Source organism: Meriones unguiculatus, chromosome 21, assembly GCF_030254825.1.
Source record: "Meriones unguiculatus strain TT.TT164.6M chromosome 21, Bangor_MerUng_6.1, whole genome shotgun sequence".
NCBI lineage: Eukaryota > Metazoa > Chordata > Mammalia > Rodentia > Muridae > Meriones > Meriones unguiculatus.
Window position 1 is genome coordinate 16,213,099 of NC_083368.1, and position 26,192 is coordinate 16,239,290.

General features: G+C 49.4%; 1 protein-coding gene across 5 annotated transcripts in view; it reads left to right on the top strand.

Moving 5' to 3' along the window:
- The window catches only part of Prkag2 (protein kinase AMP-activated non-catalytic subunit gamma 2), a 366,379-nt gene that overhangs the window by 146,891 nt on the left and 193,296 nt on the right, over positions 1–26,192 (top strand). The window contains exon 1 of one of the 5 annotated variants that reach the window (XM_021657797.2): positions 9,574–9,720. The exons of the other annotated variants lie outside the window; for them this stretch is intronic. The gene's annotated coding sequence lies outside the window, so the exon portion shown is untranslated. Of the gene's footprint in view, positions 1–9,573; positions 9,721–26,192 lie in introns of those variants that run through there. 5 annotated transcript variants of the gene reach the window in all.

Sequence of the window (26,192 nt, forward strand, 5' to 3'; positions counted from 1 at the left end):
ATACACATCCTAACACCCCCACCCCACCCCCAACAACTCCTGTACTGCCACTTCTGCAGGTAAATGTGCAGTGACAGCCTGCCACAGAGACTGACAAGGCCCAGGGCGTAGGTCTCACTACTTACCATCTACATTTTTGTCCCAGACTTTCTGGGCAGAGAGAGATTTACTGTGGTGCCAGACGCTGGGTGAGTGCCCATAAATAGGTGTGTTCTGCAGCCTCTATTTGTAAGAAAGGCTGACTTCTGTATTATGGGCTTCTAACTCTGATGTTTTCTTGGGGGAATGGCATGCAGCTCTTAGCAACAGGGAAAAGCTTCTTTATAAAATGGCTAACCTGGTTTAAAGATCTCAGCCCACGTTTAATGTTGATTCAGTTTTTGGAAAGAAGACCCACTATGGAATCTCTTAGCTAAAAAAACGGCTACAGGTTTTTCCTGCTCTTCCCAGTTTCCTGCTCTTAAACCTGGGTAGCTGCAAAAGGTTCACACTGCCTGGGAGGAAAGTGGCCCTGTGCCCTGGTCACTTTGCCTGTTTCTGACAAACTGAGGTCAGGGGGCATTTTGACAGCAGAAGCTGGGTTTCCTGAGTGACAGGCTGAGAGCCAGCTCCTGGCAGGACTCAGGAGTCCTAGATATTCAGGGCACTGCCTCCATGAGCTAAGAGGTTGCTAGAAGGCCAGCTTTCCTGTTTGCTCTTTGAATCAGAGCCAAACATTTGCCATTATGGATTCATGGTGCCCCTTCCCTCCGAGAGCAATTTGCAAAAAGGGAAGGATCTGACTGACTTGCAGGGTACAGGTTGAAGTCTCAGGGCTGGGTGCACAGGGCCACTGGATTGCTGTGCTGAGTGACCCTCCTCCCCACCCACCCACTTCATGCCATGTCCACCTTGCCTGAGGGCTGCTGAGCCTTGCTCCTAATTGTCCTGAACTTCCTCCTGCTTTCATATTCTGCCCAAGCCTGCAGCATGGCACTCAGCCTGGACCTGCCCTTCTCTAGCACCCCTCGTCTGACCTATTCCCACCTAGTTCACTGGAGTTCCTTCCTCTCTGCAGCTGATAGCAGAAGCATGTCTGAACTTTGATTCCGTGCCTGGCTCCAAAGCTCCCTCAGGATAGGGCAGAGCCTGGCAAAATCAGAGCTCACTAGCTATGGTCAGCAAGCTGATGAGGGGAGACTGAAGCATCAGCAAAGCTTCTGAAGCCCTGTCCTTGACCCACTGAAGCCACGTCATCGTAGGCTAGAGAATTTCATTCTCCTGAGTGTGCACATTCAGGCTGTGATACCAGCCCAGGCTTGGTAGGACCTGAGTGTCCTACTCCAGACATGACCAAAGGAGAGTTACCAGAACCTCCAGTGATTTACCTTCTTCCATTTTCTACCTTGTTTAAGGTTTACAATCTCGGTGGTTCCCTCCACTTTCATTTGTTGTAGGCAACACCTCCAATTGGGGTCTGTTTAACATCCAATGCACACTTCACCAAAATGGACCACATTACTTTGCAAAACTTGATATGTGTGTGTGCATTAGTACAAATGCATGTGTGTGCATTTTTAAAAGATTTTATTTTTATATTTGCTTATGTGTGGGTGTGTGTCTAGTCCTCTGCAAGAGCAGCACATGATTTTAAGCTCCAAGCCATCTCTCTAGCACTGTGGATTTAACCCTTACTGTACCCTGAAGTAGGTATGTCTGTCAGTCTCCTTGGACAGCAGAGGAAAATGAGGCTTAACAGGTCAAATGTCTTTCCTCCAATTGTGACAACAGCAGGATTTGAACCACAGAAAAGTAGAGTCCATTCTGAAGGGCAGGTAAGGCTCTCACCCTCTACAGTGTACTCAGGAAGATGAGCCTGCAGTGCCTAACACAGGGTGGCCTTGTTGAGGCCAAGTATGTAGAGAGCAATTTATATTTCCCATGTTTGAAAGGGATGTCTATTTGAGTGGCAGAAAAAAAGTGACAAATCAGAGAAGATTTGACAGAATAGGATACATCCAACTTCCAAAGGGAAGCTATTTAAGGGGCAATGCAGAGAGGGAAGAGGCAGTTTTACCAGGACAAATATACAGAGACAGGTTGAAGAGAGAACAAGCTAGACATAGGTTAAGACAGAATGAGAGAAAAGCCAGAATGAGAGAAAAGACTGAATAAGTTACCTAGGAGAGGAGTTTGAGCTAGAACAGCTGAGTTGAACCAGCCAGCCCAGAGCATGGAAAGAACAAGAAAGGGTGAGCTTATTCAACAGTATGTCTCACAGGCTGAACCGTTCTAGGCCTAGGTTAGATTGTACAGAGGCTAGAAGCTTCCAGGACTAGGCCTAAATTAGCAGGCATAGGTAATAAGCCTTCCAGACAACAAATGAATCAGGCAAATAAAAGTTACTTTTGCAAGTGTGGAAAATTGTTAGGCACCCATTGTGTTCCCGTGGATTGGGTTAAGCTGGAGCCTGAGCCTGCTGAATGGCAGCCCAAGTCTCCTGCTCAGCCACAAGGGTTGGGTGTGATTTAGGTCACAGACCTTCAGAACTGGAGTACCTGAGATGAGCCAGCCTGTTGGCCATTGACTGCACATGACCTAACACCCAGTCCAGCTTGCAGCTGAAAGGGAGACCTAATTGCAGCACCTCAGAGCCTTCTAGAACCTTTGTAGTCTATCTGGGACCAAAGAGAAAGGTAGTACTAGGGAAGGCCTTACTGAGTGTGAAGGCCTCAAGGCACTGGCTTTCCTTCCCCACCTCCACCTTACTCTTTTCATGAAGCCCTTATTTAGAAATCTGCTTCAAAAGCAGATTTTTTTTTTTCCTTCTGGAAACTTCTCCAGTGGCTGCTGTCGACTCCAGCCTGCTTGTTCCTCATCTCTGTGACTCCCTTTTTGAAGTCCAGTGCTGGAGCCCTGTCAGGGGTATCCTCTCTGTCTTCTCTTTTTCTTGTGTCCGAGCTTGAGTCTAGGAGGAGACCCAGGAGACAGAGCAGGGGCAACCTGCCCTAACCAAGAAACAGATATAAGTACATTCTTCCTTGTGCCCATGCTGTGAGTGGACTCCTGTCCCAGACGCAGCTCTCACTCCTCAGGTCTGGGGCGCTTTACTCTGGCTTGGCAGATGAACTCATGTGAGACAGTCACATTCAGTCAGGGATGGTGGAGCAGTGGAAGGAATATGTGCCCCTTATACAGGAGTGGAGACCTTAATCTAAAATGATGTGAGCAGAATTTCCTGTGTTGTGGGTGTATCAGTCATCCGGACAGGGGCAGAAGGAGGAGGCGAGGCCTGGACCAAGATGAATATGAGTGTGTGTGTGTGTGTGTGTGTGTGTGTGTGTGTGTGTGTGACTAGGTCTTATTAATGCCAAATCCTTAAATGCCATGCATCATCTCTTGTATTTTTTAGAGATTATTTTTTTATTCTGTATACAGTGTTCTGTCTTCATGTACACCTGCACACCAGAAGAGAGCACCAGATCTCATTATAGATGGTTGTGAGCCACCATGTGGTTGCTGGGAATTGAACTCAGGACCTCTGGAAGTGCAGCCAGTGCTCTTAACCTCTGAGCCATCTATGCATCATCTTATGACAAAGGGCTCCACTGCACGAATGAAAAAACCCTCTCATGTCTGACTTCTGAGCCTTGGATTGTACACACGTCAGGTTGGTTCAGCCACGTGCAAAGTGGATGGGGCTAGTCTCTTCTTCATCAAGCATAGAGGGTAAGAATCAGGTGTTTCCTGGTTCTTACCTTGGCCTACAGCTGCTAGCTGAGGGATTGCAAGACCTAGCGGTCTTGTGGGACTAAGGGTTTATTGTGTGTGAGCTCATTTGATAGCAGTGAGTCCGTGCTTTGGAAGGTGGCGCATTCAAACACGAATGAGCGATACAGTCCATACATGAACTTGTGGTACACACAGCATGCTTTGAATGAAAGGATCAGGCTGTTCCACACGCTAGTCACAGAGGAGCTGGTGACCCTGGGGCCAGTTTCCACATGTGGGATTCCAGGCAGTAGCCCGAGGCTCTTTAAGACCACTCAGCATTCAGAGAAGGCTTCAAAAGATGAAAACAACTGTTCTATGAAAGGCATGGCATAAGTATGGACAGATCTAATGTCTTTGCCGTTCTGGAGGCTATCTTGAACCCAGGCTGCATGCATGTTACTCAGCCACTCCTCCTCAGAGCTTCAGCCCCGGCCCCTTTTCTAGACTTTGTATTTAGAGACAGGGTCTGCTCCATTCCTTACCCAAACTGACCTTGAAGTTTCTGCCCTTCTACCTCAGCCTCCTGAGTACCTGGAGTGACAGGCCTGCTCTAGCAGCCAGCTCCGTCTAGGAATTCTAGAACTGTTTGACAAGAGTGCCAGGAACTGGCTGTGTGGTGAGCCTGGCACTCTAATCTCAGAGGTCTGGCAAACATCTAGTTACTGTGGTAAATGTTGGTAGCTTCTGGCCCCGGGAGAGGAAGATACGCTGCCTGATAGCTACGACAGAATGGCATGACACAGACAAAAGAAACCTTAGAATATTTTTCAAGCTCCTTCGATAATTTTAGGTGTCAGGTCAGACCTGTTCTGGGTTTCAGGGGAAGTTTCACTGCTGCCCTCTGGCAGATTTTCCCTGAGCTGCACTTCTGTTTTTGTTTCGTTTTTGCAGAAATCAAACCCAGTGCTGTGTCAGGTGTGTCGCTACGCAGTGACACTCCTAGCCCAAAGGTTTTTGTTGTTTTTAATGGCAGAGATCCGCAGAAGGGTCGTTTGAGGTTAAGGGCTCAGGTCAGTGGGATCTGCGCTGAAGGGCAGCATGGGGACAAGCCAGCTGTGCAGGGGTTCTAGCCCTCCCTGAGCTGCCTGGCTAGCCAGTCACTGCACAGTGCTAAGGTTTCCTGCAGGATCCAGCGGACCTCTCCAGAGGGTGGGTGTCCAGTCACCATTTCAGAAGCCACTAAACCACTCTGCGTAGCACACAGAGTTGCTGAGTACAGGGACGATACCTGGACAGAGCCCCCTCTTGCTTCCGCATCACACTAACTGCTGCCCTGGCCTCTGGCCGCCCCCCACAGACCCTGCAGGCCTGAGAGTGCAGGCTGTAAGGTAGGGGTAGCATAACACCACGGAGAGAGAACAGAGGTTCATTGAGCAGCATCTCTGTATTTAACTTACAGGTGCATGGCTAAAGATGGTGTGGGGTCAGGCAAGTGTTTGTGCTAGGTCCTACGGTCTGTTATCCACGGATAGGAGTAGAAAGCACAAGAGTTATACAAGTGTGCTCCGGATTTCTGGTTTTCTGTGTCACTGGTATGGCTCAGGAAATATTGTGCGTAGCTTGAGATTTTCTGTGTTTTGTATCTTTGAAGACAGTGTTTCAAACTTTTTTCTTTTTTAATTTTTCTTCACAATTTATTCATTATTCGACTGAAGCTACCTCCATCAACTACCCTCAGTCCTACCCTGATGAGCTTGTTAAGTCTCATCAGGATTACTTGGATCCTCTTCCTCCGTGGCCTGGCAAGGCTGCATCATCAGGGGCGAGTTATCAGAGAGCAATCAACTGAACTCATGGTAGCGGCAGCCCCTGTTCCCCTCACTCAGAGCTCCACATGGAGACTGAACTGCCAGTCGGCCACATCTGAGCAAGAGGTCTTGGTCCTCTCCATGCATGGTCCTCCGCTGGTGCATCAGTCTCTGCAGGACCCCCTGGGCTCAGATCTTTTAGTTTCTTTGGTCTCCTTCTGGGGTTCCTGTCCCCTCCATGTCTCTCTAAGCCCAACCCTCTCTTCCTCCATAAGACTCCCTGCACTCTACCCAAGTTTGGCCATGAGTCTCAGTATCTGCTTCAATCCCCTATTGGGTAAATCCTTTCAGAGGACCCTCTATAGTAGGCTCCCATCCTGTTTCCTCCCTTCCACTGCTTCTGCTATCTATCCTGTTTGCCATTCTGAATGAGATTTAATAGCACTACCTCAAGGTCCAGCTATACCACTCCTGGGCCTATACCCAAAAGATGTCCCACCATTCAATAAGGACAGTTGCTCAACTATGTTCATAGCAGCTTTATTTGTAATAGGAAGAATCTGGAAATGACCTAGATGTCCCTCACCGGAGGAATGGGTACAGAAATTGTGCTGCATCTATGCAATGGAATACTACTCAGTTATTAAAAACAAGGAATCATGAAATTTACAGGCAAATGGATGGAACTAGACGAATCATCCTGAGTGAGGTAACTCGGAAACAGAAAGACAGCCATGAAATGCATGCCCTAATAACTAGTTTTCTTACATAGCCTTGGACCAGCTTGCTGAGGGATAGCATGGTGGGCTGTGCCCTCCCCCATCTATAGACAATGAAGAAGGTGCCCCACAGACTTGCCCATAGGCCAGTCTGATGGAGGGAATCCTTCAGTGGAGAGTCCCTCTTCTCAGGTGTGTCAGGCTGACAACCAAGACTGCCCAGCACAGTGACCATGGTGACTCAGCTTCTCAGAAGCTCGGTTTCCTTGTTGGAAAAGAGCTTGAGGGAGGAGGGTGGGGAAATAGCTCAGTTAGCATGCTTACTTTGTAAGCATGACCTGAGTTTTTTATCTACAGAACCCACGTTAAAGGAAAACAAAACCAAAAACTGGTAGGAGTGGGGCAGTCCATGCTGGAGAGGGCTGGGGAGGCAGAGTCAGGGGATCTCAGGGTGCCTTGCTGAACTCTAGCTGAATCCACGAGCTCCAGACTCGGTGAGGGGCACTGCCTCAGAAACCAAGGAGGACACCGAGTGTCCAGCTCTGGACTCCACACATGTCGACTGGAACGGCAGATGATGCATCTTGAATTGTGAATACAATGAAAACATCAAGTGCAAGAGGGGACTGTCTGTCTGCATACAGTTGCCAGGAAGGGGCCTTCACTGGGCTGGGGCCTCAATAGGGGGGGATTTTGGATTCTGTCCTGCTGGTAGGCCAAGATTGTGAGGACTTTGAGTGACAGCTGTGGGCAGGCCCAAGAGGTGAGAGGATGAGGCTCCTTTGGGCTATATCCCTACAAAGAGTTTGTCCTATAGGCAGCCAGAGCTGGCAAAGCTTCTCTGTTTTTTATTGCTTTTCCCTCTTTTGAGGTTTGGGAGGGGTACTGAGAGTGACATTTGGAGAAGTAAGAGGGAGGAGCTGGGGTTTGTGTTGGGAACATCACATTATGGCTTCTTCTGAGACTGGGAGGTACCAGCAATGGTGTTCAGGTTCCGCCAGGACCTTCTATCTAGTGGCATTTGTCTTCCAAGAGAACTGACCTCTGCCTTCTAAGGGGAGAAGGCAGACAGGCTCATATCCCAAAGGGGAAAACATAGACCACATAAGCATTCAGTGGAGGCTGTAGGAGTAAGACTCTACACAGGTGAAGAAAGGCTGCACGTGTGTGCAGAAGTTTCAGGGCACAGTACTTGTCTTTGCTCCTCAATATCTTCAGTGATAGCCTGACCCAAGACGAGAAATCACTGGCAGGCAGAGCTGTGGAAAACCATTGCTCCCCATAAGTCACTCTCAGGCTCGTGCCTCCAAGTAAAGCAAACCTTCACTTGTTGGTACCCTCTATCCCCCTGGCATTTCCAGTTTTTTCAGGCAAAACAAATTAGCTTCCCCCCAATCCGGGCTTGTTTATATGCTTTGGAATAAAGCACAAAGAAAATAAAGCAGGTCCAGCTCACCCAGCAAGGCTAGTTGGAGAACCAGCAGGAGAAAATATTGAGATTGGCTGCATCTCTGGTAGGCCACTCACATCATGCCCAGGGGGCTGGTTTCAGGATGTCAGCCCTTTGCTCAGTGGTATATGGCATGGCTTTCGCTAAGCTCTGTGTTTATTCTGGTGCTGCCCTCTGGTTCTAGAATAATAGTGCACATCTCAAGCTGATGCTCATTTTGTCCAAATGCTTGTTCATCCATTATCCCAACAGCAGCCCTGGGAGATGCTCAGAGCCGATATTTCCACACAGATGGTTTTCTAAGAGGCAGGACTGAGGCCCAGAGAAATGACTGAGCCGTGGCACAGACATGGGTTGTGGTCACAGAACTTTACAGTTTAGGTCTGGAAAGGACCTTGAGGTCCATCATGTCACACATTACCAAGGTTACAGAAGAGAAAAGAGAGCTTCAGCTAGCATGATGCTTTCTAGTTGCTTGGCTTCTTTTGGCAGCTGGAACCAGGGCCTGGCCTCAAGGGTGCTTGCTCCTCCACATCCTTTCCTAACTCTCAGGCCTTTGAATTCTTAGCTCTCAGAATGACCTACCAGGTGAATAGTGGCTGCCTGTTGCCTTCCTGGGCTGAAAGTGACCTCAAGAAAGCCACAGGCTTGCCTAGCTCTGTCGGTAAACAGCATGAGGGTCTGGGTTTGACCCCCAGGATTCACATTAAAAGCCGGACATAGTGGCATACACTCGCAGTCCAAGTGTTGGAAGGTGGAGACAGGAAGGTTTCTGAGCTCATTAGCAACCCGCCTAGTCCAATCTGTGAGCCCCAGGTTCTGGAGAGAAAGACATTCTCCAAAGCACAAGGTGAATGACTCCTGAGGGACATCTGAGCATGTCCTCATATACACAGACATCCACATATCTCATAATCTTACATTGCCCAAGGTTGTCTTGGGTAACATTCATAGGAATCTTTGATGGCATCAGGCATACCTTTGGGCATTGAGAGTCTTTTGAAAGGTCCCAGGACTTGCTCTAATCAGGTGTAGTGGGACACACAGACAGGGGAATGCCTGTTAGGAGGGAACAGCTGTATCGTACTCCTGGCCCCTTGAAGACAGTAGGTAGAGCCCACCATGCCAAACCACTCAGGAAAGTGCCAGTCTTGGTCAGGAGGCAGAGTGGCCAGGAAAGGGGCGACAGAGGCTTCTTCTGTGCTTCTGAAGGGGCAAACAGGTAGCAAAGGCATCAGAAAACAGGAACAACATGCAGGCCTCATGTCACCTGCAGGGGCGTGGCCTTGCTTTGTCTGACTGGAGTTGGGGGATGTGGTATCCATGAGGGTTTCACTAGCAGAGCTCCTTTGAGGTTGGAGCAGTCATTCTTGCAAGAGAGAAAAGCTGCATGCTCTGTCCTCCAAGGACAAGGATTTCCTTGAGAGTCCTGATGTAGCCTGATTGCAGAAGGCAGCCTGCTGTTTTCCTCTAAAGTTAACTAGCCTTCGCTGGAAGTTCTGTGGGGACAGGATGGGGGGCCGTGCTGCCATTCTAGACCTCGATTCCTTCCTCTGTTCATCCCACTGCCTGTACTTCCATGGCTCAGCTCTGCCCGCCCTCCTGCTGGCTGCCTGTGTGGTACAGTTGCCTCCTCAGCAGGCAGCCCCCGACACAGGTGCTAATGACAGTCTCCTGCAGTCCTGACAGACAGCAAGGGTATCTGCCCGAGCTCTGCCATCATCTCAAGCAACAAACTAGCTTTAACCAACAGGACTGTCGCCTGCGCTGTCTCGGGCCAGCTCACGCTGTCTGCCAGCTGCTTGTTGCGCTGCTCTGGGAACTGGGAACACGCCCAGCTCCAGTCCCCATCTGTTGCAGGCGTGAAGCAGCAGCTCCTGAGAGCTTCTAAACCTTAGAAATCGCCTGAGCCGAGGGGGTCATGAAACCCCTTCTTGGATTGGCCTTTGGAAGGTGAAGGCAGGACCTGTCAGAGCTGAGAGAGCAGCTTGTCTGCCGCTACTCCTCCCACAGCATCCAGAAGAGGAGACCTTGGGACCCTTGGGGCTGAGTAAGCACACCTTCCTGGCTGGATTCCTAAATGCATGGTGGTTGCACGCTCTCCCTGTGCCCATGTTTCCTTCCGTGGTGCATCTTTTCACCTCTGTATGCAAGACTGATGTGGACCGGGGCTTTGTTCTCCCAGAGGCTCTTATACAGTTAAACACCTCAAGGCTGAACAAAACACTCCTTCGCTCCACTGGAGCTGTATGTCTGCTCCTTACATAACTTTTTCTCCCATGACTTAAAGGGAATACCTTAGGAGGTAGGATGTGTGTGGGGGCGTGTTCATCACTGCTCCTCTGCAGAGATGGCCCCCTTCCCTGCCAGGCTCGGGGAGGGAGCAAAGACTGGGCTGTCCACAACAAGTTCTGATTTGAGGGCTTCTCCCCACCTTCCCCTCTACCTCTGCTTCCCCTTCCCTGAGTCATTCATTGATTTTGACTCAAATGGAAAACACTGGGAACAGTTACAGGGGACTTTGGGTCTGGCCCATGCTGTCTCCTGGGGTTGTCTAGACCACAAACACATCAAGGGCTGGCCAGTCCCCCGCTGGAAGGTGGGGCCTGCTTGTTGCCTGTCTGACTTGAGGAAGAAGATGTTCAGTAAACTGAAGTGGTTGGGAAGGCAAAGGGAGGGAGGGGGAGCAGAGAAAGGAAGCTGGGAGCCCTCCTTTCTGCAGCAGGAACACAGCAGGCTGACAGCCCAGCTGCTGGAGAGCCTTCTGGAGGGACAAGCTGATCTGGGGCCCGGCAAGGACCCAGAAGCTACAGGGGCCCTGCCCACCCACCCTCCTCCGAAATGAAACTGATGCTTCCCGCTTACTGTGAGCCACTGCTATCTTGTTTGGGTTTTTGTTTGTTGCTTATAATTCCCTTCCACATGCTGAACCAGTTATGCCCAAAGAAAACTTCAACATAGAACCGTGATCCCACTCCCTGACCCTCATGTTCTGTGATTAGGAGCAATTCCCTGGGTGTCATAGGAAGTCTTAGGAGGTTCAGTGCTGTTTCTAAGTAACAGCCCAAGGTAGGACAGAGGAGGCGCTAAATGACTCAAGAATGTCGAGCCAGCAACACATCTACATCAGCTCAGTATAGACTTCTGGAGGGGCCTGTTCCCAGCAAGCATCATCAGACCTGGAGATAGACAAGGCTTAGGCCAAAGGCTCCAAAAAGTGCACAAGGTTCCCAAATGCACACAGTAGAGAATTTCAGGTGTCATTCGGTGTGAAGAGTAAGGGTAATGTGAGGGGAGCTTTAAAGCAGGGGTTCAGTCAGCCAGCCAGTGGCTGTCCTAGGGATTTGACACACAGGTAACAGGTGCAGTGGTTCCCTGAGGCCCATGACTCCTTTACCTTGCTCCTGACATTTGCTTTGTGGACCCAGAACAGAAGCCGGGTCTAGGGACTCCTCACCTTTCTGGCTGTTTCTCCAATGTGCATGGGAAACATCCAAGTACTAGATAAACCTGAGGTGAGGTTTTGGTTGGATTCCATTTGGCTGTTGGAATATTTCAGTCTGACAGAAGGCCTTGAGGCAGGTGCAAACTCATAAAAGAGGAAACTGAAGTTAGAAGGTCCAATTCCCTGGTGAACTGATGGAGAATCTGGAATAAGGAGGGTACTTTGTTTCCCCTGAAGTCATAAACGCTGAACCCTAAGAGAAGCGAGTGTCCAGAGGCCCCACCTGGTCTTTATACTAGGGAGCAGGGAACAGAGCAGCCAAGGATGGCCACTAGTGGACCAGATCCCTGGGCTGAGCTTTGTCACCAGCTTCCATGCCTGGTCCCTCACTGGATCCTGTCCTCAGGAAGGTTTTAAACCCAATGCTTGACTGAAACTAAGCCTTAAGCCCTGTGGACCAGTCAGGAAGCATTCAGAGAAGAGGTGTTTGGTCTTGACCTCATCCATCAATGGTACTGTCTGACCAGGGTTCCCTGAAAACCCTGGGTGCTTTGAACTTTTTTTTGTAGCATCCATTTGTGTGTGTGTGTGTGTGTGTGTGTGTGTGTGGTAATGTGGTATGTGTGTGTGCACATGCATGTGGTCAGAGGACAACCTGGGGGAGTCATCTCCCTTCTACAATATGGGTTCCTAGGATCGACCTCAGGTCATCAGGCTTATCAGCAAGCACTTTTACCTACTGAACCACCTTGATTTGTTTTTTTATTTAAGTCTGAGGATAACTAACACAACTCCTGGGTTTCTCAGCCCCTTCTAATCTATCAAGTCTCTCATCTCACAGGATGCTGTAGAGACCCATCTTGCCCACCTCCTTCTAGCAGAGCCTTCCATCACTCTGACTAAGCCCGAGAGCTAATCCAATCTATATCACTGCTGCATGTTTTCTTCTGTGCATTATTGAGTGTTGTGTTCGGCCAGTCGATTCAAGTTGATTGCTCCCAGCAATCAGCTGAGGTTTTAATGCCTGTCTCTATCTAGTTCCTTGTTATCTCTTAACCAGCTGTTGCAGCTCACATTTACTAACCACATGCTAGGCACCGGCTCCACGCTTGTCTTTTTGTTTGGTTGGTTGGTTGGTTTGGTTTTGGTTTTGGTTTTATGGCTACTTACTGTTTTAATTCTCAGGATGATCCTGGGATGTTTTCCTTGTCTTGCACATAGGAATTAAGGCCCTATGAACTTGTACAGCTTGCAGAGATTGTAGAGACAGTATATATGGGAATTGGAAGCTGTGTTTCTACCTCCTCAGCCCCCAAAGTGTGTATAGGCTTGTCCCCAATTCTTGACAATTTGACACCAGTGCTGGAGAGTGTTGACACAAAAGCCATGAAATCTGTGTGCTTTCCAGCTAGTCATGTGTCGATCTGGACTAAACATCCCTGTCACAAGCATGACTTATGTAAGTCCATGAACTCTAAAGGGGTTCTGTGGGTCTGTAGGTTCTAGTTTTAATAACAAAAATTTGAATTTCAAGTATGATTGAAGTTTGGTTCCTGCAATCCCAACACTTGGGAGGTAGAAGCAGGAGAAGAAACTCGTCTTTAGCAACAAAGTGAGTTTGAGGCCAGGCAGGGTTGCATGGCACACAGGCTGAGAGATGGCTGAGCACTTGTACAGAGCCTGGGCTCAGTTCCCATCCAGATCTGGTGGCTCACAACCACCTGGAGCTCCATCCCCAGGAAACCCAACAGCCTCTGGCCTCTGCAGACACATGCACACAATTGGTGCACATGCTACACAGACACACGCTCATCTACACTAAACAACATTCTTTTTAAAGAGGAGAGGGTAAGCACGGTAGCACACATGCTGTGATCTCAGCACTGAAGAGGCAGCCAGTCTGGGCTGTGTAGAACTGCAGACAGCAATAGAATTGTGCTGCATAGTAAGACTCTGTCATAGCCAGCCAGCAAGCAAATGTAATTGAGTTATTAGCCCCAATGCTGTTCCCTGGTGACCCCCTACAATTTCTGGCATGGGACTTAGGATCTTGTATTCTATCAAGTAGCTGGGGCTGTGTACAAATCATCCTATTTTCTGAAGTCCATTTTTGTTGTTGTTGTTTCTAATAGAAGAGCATGTCTGCTTCAGGGTTGGTGTGAAGTCTACAATCAGTTGACCGAGACCCAGTTCCCAGCACGTGGTAGACACTTAACAAGCATCAGGCTCTGCTGTCTAAGGGGAAATTCAGTTGCTGTGTGCTTCCTCGGAGCCACACAGAGCCCAGCAAAACACCTTCTAAAGCAGTACTGTAAGTGCACTGTTTCTGCCAGAGCTTCTGGGCTTTACCACTGAAATTACCCAATAGACAATGAAGAGGAAAGAGCTTTGGGGTCTTGTAGTTTTCTAGCTGTTCAGCCTCCACTGTGACGTACTGTCCTTGGTGAGAGCCAAGCCCCATTCCCCTCCTCCTGCCTTGCTTGTCATACCATGGCCAGTGGAAGGGGTTTCCTCCCTTTCGTCTTGAGGTATCCCATTCCAATCCTTCTTCGGCAGTGAACTTCCCCTGAAGATCATGGTTGTGTCTGCATGAGCTTTCTAGAATTGTGAATTCTCTTTGTCTCTTTTAACACTTCTCTGTAGCCAGGGGACACAGGGAGAGAAACTGGAGGGAAATGAAGCTCAGGTTTTGTTTTGAGGGTCCTTTGCCAGCGAGGTGTGTGGTGGCATTTACTGTCTGGCTGCTTTCACAGGAGGCAGCCATCTGCCTCATCATGGCTTCAGCTGGTTAGTCAGCAGTGAGGGAGGGCCTGCTGAGCTGATTCCAGTAAGTGGGATAAAGGAGATGGGACCGGGGCCATCCACAGTCTGTTTACCAAACATCTGCTGGAGGTTCCAGCAGCCCAGGTGGGGTTCTCTGGTCAGTGGAGGGTCAGGGACCCAGGGGTTCTTATCCTCCTTAGCCTAACTCTCCCCTGCTCTCCCTTCCCCTCCCTTACCTTCCCCTCTCCTCTTCCTTTCTTTCCCTCCCTTCCCCTCTCCTCTCTTCCCTCCCTTCCCCTCTTTCTTTTCTCCCCTCCCCTTTTCTTTCTTTTCCCTTTTATTAGTGTTTGAACCTAATGCTTCATGAATGCAAGTTTTCTAGCCCTAAACTAATCCCCAGCCAGTTTTTTTTTTTTGGACAGGGTCTCACTGAGTTGTCCAGACTGGCTTTAAATTTATGATCCTCCTGCCTCCGCTTCCTGAGTACCTGGGGTTACAAGCCTGAACTGCCAGACTTGGCTTGCCTTTTTGTTTCTGGTCAATGAGTCCTGAAAGTGGAGGGTTCCTAACATTTCATTTGGCTGCTTTTTGGGGAAAGAAGCAGTCTCAGAATCAGGAGCTGAGGAGGCATGAAGCCCCAACCCTCAGGAAAGTGTGGGCCTCTTGCTTTTCCATCAGGCAGACAGCTGATCTTACTGCAGGCAGTCTCTGTGATTTGCAAGCTGTGTTAGCCAAGTCACATATGGAACCATGTTTGTAGGCTGGACATGAAATTGGGGTGCAAGCCTGTCAGACTGCAGTATTCTCAGATTTCCTGACAGTGCCCAGGTGGACACATGGCACTCTGTGTGGAATAGCTTGTGTTGAGGAAAAGATATCAAGGAAAATGAACAAAATGTTGTCCCAGGACTGGCCAATGCCTCCAGCTGATCAGGGCCCTAAAAGCAATGTGGGGCTCCCCTCCTCTTTCAGGGAGGGAATGTTCTACCCTGCTTGGCTCTGGGGTGTAAGCTCCGGCACTTTCTAGAAAGCACAACCCATAGGCCATCCTTCCTGCTCTTGCCAGAGCAGGGAAAGGGCAGAGACATGCTTAGAAATATCTTTCCAGTAAACAGCAGATGGGTGATTTCTGCTTATGCAAAAGTCAAGTGTCATCCTTTGTTCCTCTTCCCCAGAGCTTCTGGTGCCCAAAGCCATGTCTACTCAGCTTGGCAGGTGGATTCCTGTGCTTAGAAGGTGGGAAGTGGCCAGTGACACAGCTGGCAGCCTACACAGACGCCCTCCAAACCCACATGGGTGTTGGGAATGAGAGCTGTTGGATTCCTGTCACACAACATGGCCCTGTCACGAATTGTGCCATTTGTAGGTAGAGTACGTGGGAAGGGGCTGCTCTTGGCCAGAGTCATTTGTTTGGAACAGAGTCCTCGAGGGATGGTAGGATTTGTCCCTTAATGTCAGATATGAGCTCCAAAGACCTGGCCAGGCCCACTGAGAGCAGGCCATGAGCATCTGTCACCACCTACTCTCTCTGAGTCATCCTACACTTATCTGCTCAGATCTAGAACCTTAAAGTGTGCTCAGGAATCAGTCTCCAACATACCCTGCAGGGGGATGACTGGGAGGAAGATGGACCTGGAAGGGGAAGAGGTAGCCTGGGAGAGTTTTGATCTACCCAGGTTCTCTGTTCTACCCAGGTCCCTTCGAGTAGTCCCAGGTGCTCCTTCAGGCTCACTCCCACCCCTTGGTGGCCCCATCAGCTGCTGTTCATCAGGCCTCCCAGAATTCCTGAAACCAGGGCATGGGGCCACACTGCCATAGGCACACACTGTTTACAAGGGCCACCTCTGAAAACGGGCTTGTGAGGAGGAGTCTGAAGCCTCTGTTTTCCTCTTTACCTTTTGTCTTCCTTTCCAATGCCATCCTTGCTTTATGAGAACTGTCCTTCCTACTCCGCCTGAACCCATCAGCGCTTCACTGGCAGAGCAGAGCTCAAGTGTATGTCCCTCCACAGCCTGTCTCCGGTGTCACATGCATCCCTTAACACGGACATCCTGGGTTCCCCCAGTGTCGGGTGTGTACCTGGCAACCTCCCAGACAAGCCTCGTGTGCCCTAACAACCAGCTTCTCTCGTCCCTGTTCACATGCCCAGCTCCTCCTGCCCAGGCTCTAACTAGCCACTGAGTCCAGCAACTTCACACAGATCACATTCTCCAGTTGTGCTTGTGGTGAGAGATAGACATGCCAGTAACAAAAACAAAACCCTGAAGTGTATTGTTTAGTAATCCCAAACACTTCCATACTGTGCCTAATCCAGAGTCCTGGAGCTTGCCGACTGTGCCTTACCTGAGCGCTCTCACAAAAGTGCATCCTGTAACCATCACCTGCACGTGACAGTAAAGCAAATCCAAGCATCACACTCCAGCCTGTGGCATTTGGGGTCTCAGTAATGACTACTTAGACAAATTCTGGAATGGCAGCTCCTAAGTTCAGGCAGAGAAACATAAAGATACCCATCCAGGACCCACAATTCTCACGCTTTTAAGTAGCCACTGTCTTCTGGGGGCTTGGACGTCCCATGCATCTTACCTGCCTAGAGGGAAATGAGGCAGGTTACAGGGAGATGGTACTAGGGAGCCATACCTTCAGGCCTCCCTACTCTCAGGTCTTTCCATGTCTGGGCATCCCTATCACCGTGCTTCCAGTAGTGGCTGTGTTGGTTTCTTTTCCTGCTGTTATTAAACACCCCAATGAAAGCAACTCAGGAAAAAGGGCTTTGTTTCAGCCATAGTCCACTGTGTTGGGGAAGTCAGGGCAGAGTGGGAACTCATCGCATCCCATCCACAACCAGGAAGCAGAAAGTGATGGATGCCTGCTGTTGTTCAGCTCAAACAAGGATCCAACCAGGGAATGAAGAGTGAGAGGGGCTTCCTACCTCAGTTAATGTAATCAGGATAATCTCCCCTCATCACACCCAGAAGCCCATCTCCCAGCGATTCTCCATTCTGAATGGATAGTTAGCACTGACCGTCAGTGGCCTTACACAGGTGCCAGCCTTGCTTGGTAAGCTCCACACCATGCAGCTTCATCTCTTCTCCTCAGCTTATAGGGTCATCTTCCAAGATTGGCTAATCCAGGATCTACCACCTCAGAAAAGGGTTTGGCGTAACGAGTTCTGAGTCATCTTCAATTCTGCCCTGACCTAAATAAGCGGGTCTGGCTACAGGCAGTGCCAGCCCTTATGTGAGCTTGTGCCAGCTCCCACTGCTGGGCACTCACCTTCTGGGAGAACGTGGGCCCTGATACCTAACGATTCACTCTTCTAGATGATACAGCCAGGCTCCAGAGTGTGTAATAGTGGCCATTTCCCTCTCAGCGGAGGAGAGGAAGGTCTGACAGGCCCATGGGGCTCTGGCATAGGAGGCCAGCTGAACTGAGGATCCTGTGAGTCATCACCCGAAGCCTGGCTGCTTCCTAAAGATTCTACCCTCGTGGCCTGGAAAAGTTGGCTCCGCATCCCAGGATGCAGAGTGGAGGCATCTGCAGATGGCTGATCGGTTGTCTATCCCACATACCCCTAGATTCCAGGCCCAGCACAGCTGAGGAGTGAGCATGTTGGTATCTGCAATGTACTTTTTAAAGATGGTGTCTCATGTAGCCCAGGCTGGCCTTGAGCTCCTTCCTGATCCTCCTGCCTCTACCTCCTGAGTGCTGAGGTTACAGAACTGAGCCACCATACAGGCTTGCAGTGTACTCTTCTTTAGACAGGGTCTCACTGTGTATCCCTGACTGGCCCAGAACTAATGTTGTCGACCAGGCTGGCTCTGAGCTTGTGAACAATCCTCCTGCCTCTGCCTGTTGAGAGTTAGGGTTATGGGCTTGACCTACACAGCTGGCTGTTGAGATGTATTTTTAGACTTTCTTGGGGCTTCTGTTCCCTCCCATCATCCTCAGGTTTGGAAGACTTCATAGGAAGGTCTGCTAATTGATGATTTCATGTAGTCGTTCCTGGCATCAGCCCTCTTGTTTAGCCTTAGACAGTCAGTGTGGCCAAGGTTGCTAAGAGTCTAGCTGAGTGCAGAGAGACTAGCCCTCACAGGGAGATGCTTCCTCTCCACCACTTCAAAGAGAAAACCGCCAAAGCCACGCTAGGCCAGAGATCCAGAGATCCCGGCCTCACCGTTGCCTGCCTGCCTGCCTGCCTGCCTGCCGTTTCTCATCCATCCCCACCCTCCTTTCTTTCGTCCTTTCCTTCCTTCCCTGCTTCCTCCCTCCCTTCCTTCCTTTGCCTGTCTGCCCTCCTCCTCCCCTTTCTTTTTTGAGTGATGTTCGGAGCTCACCATAGAGCACACAAAAATGTTTCTCAGCTAACTGGCAACTTTTCTATGTCCCTAATGTGGTCACCAGGGGGTTCAGCATGTCCCCTCATTCTGCCTGCCCACACTGTCCTCTCCCTGTTTGTTTGTGAGTGGTGTGTTGAGTTCCCCTCTTCCCTCCAATCAGTGCTCTGAGAAAGAAGAGTCTGTCCCTCCCTCCCTAGGCCCCATAATAATAGCTTCTCACCCTTAAAATCAGCCAAGTATTTTAAAGTAATGACTGGCATTTTTCAAATGATTCCCACGCAGCACAGTAATCTTCCTGTGCTAGCTCACCCTTCCGCATGTGAATGCATTTTCTGATAGGAACGCCTATGATTCTACATTTTTAAACCAGGAAGCAGAAACTGCAGTGACTTTGACATGGTACTTAGCATTCGGGTCCTGTGATGCCCCCAGCTCCCCCTACCCTCACACACATGGCTTGGAACTGCCTCTCAGGCCTCTTGGCGGGGCTCAGGCAGCCTGGCTCAGCAGAACGGCTCACACTGGGATTCACTTGCACTTTCTGTGAGATCGTGGCTGAGGCAGGGACAGTTTAGAGGCTCCTTCCCTCTCACATCTGATGCTCCACTGGTTGCGTGGCTCCTTCTTTGTGCAGCCTTGTCTGTGTTGCTGGCACGAGCTTCCCCATAATGTCTTAGCTTGGTGGTCAGACCAACCACACAGTGGCTGGGTCCTCCGAGTGTGAGTGCGGCAAGAGGTCCAGATCCAGATCCACAGGAAGCCTCGAGGCCCCACGTCACCTGAGCTTGGATGGCAAGTGATCTTACTTCTTTTTCCCCACCTTCATGTATGTGCATGTGATGAGCGCACGTGTGTATGTGTGTGTGTGTGTTTGCATGTGTGTGAACCTGCTTGTGTGTAGGGGTGGGGGTATGTGTACATATGGAGGCCCAAGGCTAATGTGAGGAAGCATCCTCCATCACTCTTCTATCTTATTTATTAAGGTAGGGTTGACTCACTTTGGGCACAAGGTCCTAAGACACAAAGCCCTCAAGTTATACAGCTGGAGAGAGATGTCCCCAGGATGCTGTAGTTGTAAAGGGCAAAAGGACATGAGCATGTGGTCCTTTCTTGTGTCTGTGGCTATAACAAATGCCCAAAGCTGGGTCATTTATAGAGCATGAAGGTTTATTTCACTCACAGTCCTAGAGACATGGTGTCAGCCTTGCTGTCAGGGATGGTCTCCTTGCTTCATCACAAACTGGTGATCATGATGAGACAGGCAGCATGCTGGCCCAGGTCTCTCTTCCTCTTCTTCAAAAGCCACTAATGCTACCCATTGTAGGAGCCCCACCCTCTGGAGTTCATATAGTCCTATTCACCTCCAAAGACCCTACCTCTAAGTAGTATTAATATATGATTTGGGGATCATAGTTCCAACATATGAACATTTGGAGGTGGTGTGTGGCAGTATTCCCAGGAAGACATGAACAAATGTTTATTCACCCCAGACAGGGAACTGACAACAGACCAAAGTGAGGATACCACTGAAGTCCAACCTTATGAACGAGGAGTTGCTGGGGTTCTTACAGGAACATAGGTGAGGGGTTACTTGCAGGAGCAGAAGTGACTCAAGGACAGCTGCCTCACCAAAGCACACCCCAGCACAGGTGATCATCAGGAAAGCGGGATTCCTGGTCTCTGCTGGGCTTGCAGGCATTTCTCTCCTCAGCCAGCCTTGGAGGGAAGGGCATTGTTTGTTTCAGAGGCTTTGAGACCTCTGAATTGCTTTCTTCCTGACTCTACAGTGGACAACCCATCCAGAGGCCCCTGGCCCTGGGACCACCACATGCAGTACCTGATGGAGTCCTCCAGTTGGAATTAAAGAAGCCAGGTCCCTATTGGGGAGAAGATTGGCTTCTGAAGATAGTCTCAGGGAGACTTCTCAGTTCCAAGGGGACTGGGTCCTGTAAACGAGGGAGGGGGATGAGGACAGTACAAAGACCAGGTCCTCCTTCCAGAGGGATCCACACTCAGCCCCCAGAGATGACTGGGGATGTGAGAAGCAGGCTTTTTTCTTCCTTGGAAAAGCAAAGCCATAAACAAGCCCCTGTTGTTTGTACCTGACTCCCTGCAGGGGCCACAGCTGATCTTGTCTAGTGACTTTGGCTGCACACATTTTCCTCCCTCCCTCCATTATATAACAAGCCCCTCCAGCATGGAATGGGATTGTTGGTAGAAGAAACAAACAAAAAAGAAACCGAAAACAAAAGCCCAGTGATTTCCTTGTTTAGATTCCTCAGCAACCATGTGTCTCCTAGTAGGAAGCCAGCATCACGCATCACGCTGCCCCAGTTAGTCCCCACCGTTACTCCAGCTGCATAGTAGGGCCTCAGATTTGGATTCCACCCCATATGTGCAAGGGCTTCTCAGGACACCACCTGGTTGGCCTTTTCATAGTGTGTGAAGGCAGGAGCCTGAGAATTGTGGGTAAGCTCCTCAGTGCCCTGCCCTGTCAGGCAGTCTGCAAGCGTCCCTTGCCTTGTTTATCCTATATGTCCAAGGCTGTCTTACAAAGAACCCTCGGCCTGCTGACCTTGGGAGGAGGCACCTACTCTCTTTCTCTGCCATCTGAAAGGCCTCTAGGCTCCTGTGTCCATATAAAGCAATGATCTGGGATACCTCTGAAGTGCTCCAGGCAGGCTCCTGGCTAGGTGATGGTTTTTCTGTTGTCTTCTGCAGTATAACCGATGGTGAGTTGCCCAGACCCCAGTGACTGATTGTCAGGGCACATATGTCCATCTTTAGAAGTTTGCTTTGTCTGAAATTTTAAAAATTGGGGGTGCATTTTTACCTCTATAGAGTACTAGAGCAGAAAGCATAGAGTCCCTCTATGTTCCTCTCCCATTACTAGCATCTTACCTTCTTGAGCTACGTTTGTTACCAGTGCTGAGTCTTTCCGGGTGTGTTATCACCTAAAGTCCACAGTTACCACGAGGGCTCACCCTCGGGCTTGTGTGTTCTGAGGGTTTTGAGAATGTATGCTTTTACCCGTCCCCCTGTGTGGTAGCATATGGGACAGTCCCGATTGCCCCTAAACCCACGCATCCCTTCTTGACCAGACCAGCCCTGGTTGCCGCCGTGTCTCATTGACATCTGCCCCTCTACACCCAAAACTGTTTGTGTCAGGGTGTACCTGCCGTAGTTCTGGGGCCTACCCTAATTGCATTCCTAGAGCTGCACACTGATGGCCTGGGACAGAGGGTCCTAAATACCCTTCTTAAGGAAGTAAAGAAAACTCACAAGTCTCAGTGAGCTCCTGACCTACGAGGTTCATAAGACCCTTCCCCAAAGTTATATAAGCAATAATGAAGAACTCAGGACAGAGATGGTGGTGGGCAGGGACGAGGCTTTTTAAACAATAGGTACTGATTTGGAAAAAAAAATAACTTAAACAATAGTTACTGACTGGGTATAATAATAATTATTAATAATGATGATGATCAAGGACTCCAAAATAGTTTTCTCAAGAGATAACGGAAAAGTCATTTGGAGCGTCAGTAACCTCCCTCATGGGAGATTCTACCTCAACATGGAGTTGCTTGGAGTATGCCCTGTCAGTCGACACAGGAATCTGCAGGAGCATGCCACATTCTCCTAGGTTTATGTGACATTTAGTAGCATATGCCAGCGGGTATGGCCCTCAGGATTCAGCTAGAAGGGAACCTGTACCACCATCTCCCATTCCTGGCTAGTCCTCACATACCTGCAGCCGTCTAGACTCATCCTGAGCCTCTCTGCTCATCTGTGTATACTAACCTGCAATAAAAAGGAGAACATGATAGAGAACATGATAGAACATGATAGCAGCACCTGCCCCAATGGTCACAGCCAACAGTTCCTAGGAAGTAGCCAGTTCATGAAACATGACAAGTGACCAAAGGGTGACTTTGAACAAGAGCCTTCCTACTGCTGAAGAAGATAGGTGCAAAGGTGCCCACAGGACTTACATGAAAGACTGGCTGCCTTTGGGGGGTCGCCATGACCAACACTCACATGTGCCTGGTACAGCTGTTGTGCTGAGGACTTCATTTACAGCTGTAACTCTAAGGGCCTTCGTGTTGCCATCTGGAGCAAAGGAAGCCCCTGGGAGAAAGTCACATGTGTGGAAAGAGCAGCTGTGACAGGGAGGAACCCTGACTAGAAATAACAAGACCAGGGTTTGGCTCTGGACTGGGCACCGCTTTGCCACGTGGCTTTGAGCAACTTGCTGGGCCATCTAAGTACCTGGTCCTGTAACACAGGGGTGGGGAGAATTTCAGCCTGTTCCCAGCTGTAACGTCTCCAACTGGCCTGATTATCTGGTGAGGCGTTAGAACACGACACGGGGGAACGCCTAGCTCAAGTCAGGTTGGCACAGAGGTGACAGACACCACTTAGGTGGGCCACTCTTGGGAAGTGATCTAGGGATGCTGTGATTTTCAGGACCTGAGCGGTAGACACGGTGTGACTTTTCCTGAGGAGATGTGAATGAACACCCAGACAACCCCCAAGGGTTGGACACCAACAAGCCACAGGCCAGAGTAACACTCCACTCAAGTACAGCTAGTGTACCAGTGAGTTCATCGGGTTTACTGGAAGGAGTGTGGGTAGCCCCAAGGCAGCGGCATCACTGGAAAGGGCGCCCAACGTAAGCATTGGCTCATGAAGGCCACGCCCTGGCTTCCAGGGCTGAGAGGCTGAGAGTCTTTTCTCCTCAGTTTTCCCCTTATATTAAAACCTTGCAGAGGAGCCATTCAATCTTTTTTTAGGTTGGATTTTAGTGTGTGTGTGTGTGTGTGTGTGTGTGTGTATGGAGGGGGCAGATATTAATGTGTATACCATGGCACAGTTGGAGGTCAGAGCACAACCTGCGTGCAGGGGTGGGCTCTCTCCTCCCACCATTTGAGATCAAACTCAGGCTTTCAGTCACGGCAGCAAGTCTGAGCTATCTCTCTGACCTTGCGCGTCTTCTAAGCTTTATGAACTTCCTGAGACATATGAATTCTGACATATTTACTTCCCGAGCCTTGTAAGCTTCATTTATTTTTCTGAATTAAGGAACTTCCCTCCAGGAAGAAATATTTCATTTCAGAAAATATACACAACTGATGTTGAGAACAGCAGAGCCTCTAGTCACAGGTATGGTTGTTTGAATAAAAATGGCTCCACAGACTCATCTAGTTGAATGCTTAGTCACTAGGGGGTGGTACTATTTGAGAAGGATTAGGAGGTGTGGCCTTGTTGAAGGAAGGGTGGGCTCTGGGGTTTCAAAGGCCCACACCAGACCAGCGTCTCTCTTGGCCTGTGGATCAGGATGTAGCTCTCAACTGCTATTCCTGCCGTGCATGCCACCATGTTTCCTGTCATGATGATCATGGATCAAACCTCTGAAATTTAAGCAAGCCTCCAATTAAATGCTTTCTTTTTATAAGAGTTACCCGCCTCCTCACAGCAATGGAACAATGACTGAGGCAACAGGCCAGGGGAGGAACCAAAGAAGGTGGCCGGAAAACTATCCCTGCCTGGTGGGCAAAGGATGAAAGTCTGTGGTCTTTTACTGTGTACATATTTCTGGGCACAAATTGAAAGAGGGGTCAGGAGAGGAAAAGCAGCATCTGCTGTGTTTCTACTCTCCTGGTATCTTGGGGACAGAATATCTGCTCTTCTCTGCTCGTTGAAATTGACCTCACTATTCTCAGATTCTTCTAAGGTAGAGTATCCAGATGTTCTTGTGGGATGCCTGAGGACCATCCACATTCCCTCCATGTTTCCAGGCCACCTCTCGGGTGTCACCTAACTCAGGCCCCGAAGCAGCCTCTTCCTAACAACTGTTGTGAGGCGGGGCTGAGTCCAGCTTAAGCTAACCCCTGAAGAGCAGGGACTCCTGACTCCTTCCAGCCTTGCTGAGACCCTCCTGGGAGAAGTGAGAATAGGGGCGGGGTGAGAAATAGGATGTTTGACTCTGTTTATATGAATAATCAAGAGACGAGCCTTATATAACCGAGAGATGTGTTCTCTCATTCTCTCTCTCTCATGGTATATGTACATGTTCATGTAGGTAACCATGTATACACATGTACTGTACATATGTGCTTGTCTGTGGAGGCTAGAGGTTGATGTCAGTGTCTGCCCCAATCACTTTCCACCTAATTTTCTGAGACAGGGTCTCTTGTTGAACCTGGAGCTCATGGACTTGGCTAGATTGACTCAGTGAACTCCGGGCACCTGCTTTCTCTGCTTCCCCACCCCTGGAGTTTGAGGTGTGTTTGAACCATACTCTGCATGGCTTTTACATGGGTTCTAGGGATCCGAACTTGGGTGCTCAAACTTACACAACACTTTACTACCTGAGCAGTCTCTCCAGCCTGAGATTTGTTCAAATTCAGTGTTTGGTGACAGCACTGTCTGCTAAATCCACTTCATGGTCCACTGACAGGTTGGGATTATCAGTCAGCAAATGCTTTGGACAAGCCTCCCAACCCTACCCCCAGGAGGAGAGAGAGAGAGAGAGCAAATGAATGAAGGTGTGTCTCCTCAGGCTCTCAGAGGGAAGCCCCCCCTCCCCTTTTCTTAGTATTTTCTCTTTCCTGGGAACTCTTTGGTGCTTTTAAAAATGTTTTGTGAGCCAGGCCTAGAGCAGGAAGGTGAAACAAGAAGGGTGGGAAGTGTCGTGGGGCTTGAGGAGTATTTGACAAGACTCTCCTGACTCAGCATGCAGGACACGCATGTTCTGAAGGGCAGAGTTAGAAACACATTGGATTTCATCTCTGAGATCATGTCCCATTCCAGAGCCCACGTCATTCAAGTGGTGGTGGCAAAAGGTGAGAGGGAGCCCTAAACACCTGTTTAGAAGAGGCCTCTCCTGCACAGGCTCCTCCTGTGTACACATGACCTGATTAATATGTCCTCAGGCCCAGTTTTATTCTGGTTCACTTTTCAGAATTAGCTTAGTTTAACTTGTGGGGAGCATGGGGCAGCACAGGTAGAAAAGAAGGTTTGGGGAACCTCAGTCTGTCTGGGCTTGTGCACCAAAAGATAGGCCTGGCAGCATCTCGTGTCCCCCATCATTGGGATTTTCTTTTAAAGGGAGGGAGAGCATGCTGACTTGAGCATGTAGTGGAAGCTTCTGGAAAGGTGCTTTGGTACCCACAAAGGATTACCTCTGAGGTGGACACAGCCTTGGCTGTCAGTTGGCCTTTTGAAAGTGGAATCAGCCCTTTCAAGAGTCCCAGCGCTGGCCTTTGAAAACCAACCTTAGTAAAATCATGGGGTGTCACAGCTGAAGAGCCCTGGCAATAAGGACCATCTTGCTGTTGGCTTGCCTGCCTGTAATTGCTGCAGAAGGCCTAAGCAAGCCAAGATACCCATTAGAACACAATTCCCTTACCCTGGTGGTTCGAGCTGTTGTCTGAATGCTCTTCTTCCTCTTACATGAACTCATTAGCATGGTCAAAGTGCCCATTTGTCAAAGGGAAAGACAGGATCCTTTCAGGCGCTCCCTGCATCTAGAAGCATGGAATAGCCAGAGACCCTGAGGTAAGGAGGAAGTGGTATCCCTTGTTGCATGCTGACTGGTGTGGTGTGTGGAGAAAGGAGGGTGTACTTGGTTACATTCCCATGCACTGAGATGCAGGGGAGACCAACATGGCTTTTTTCCTACCCAGCTAGGAAAAAAGAATAGTTATCCCATTTTATGGGCTGGCCACAGAGGGGAAGCAGGGAGTTTCCTTTACACACAGTAAATGTTCTTCCATAGTAGTTCATTGACCGTTTCCCGCTTGTGCGAATACTGCCAAGACAGGCACCCTCACATTCCACCTTTGTCTCCTTACTAACCTGTTGTAGTAAATAAAAAACATGTGTTGGACTATATAATGTTTATTATTAGCCCTGATATTATCACGGTGGTAATATGTAACCCACTATCCCAATTAATATGACCCAGACACCTGT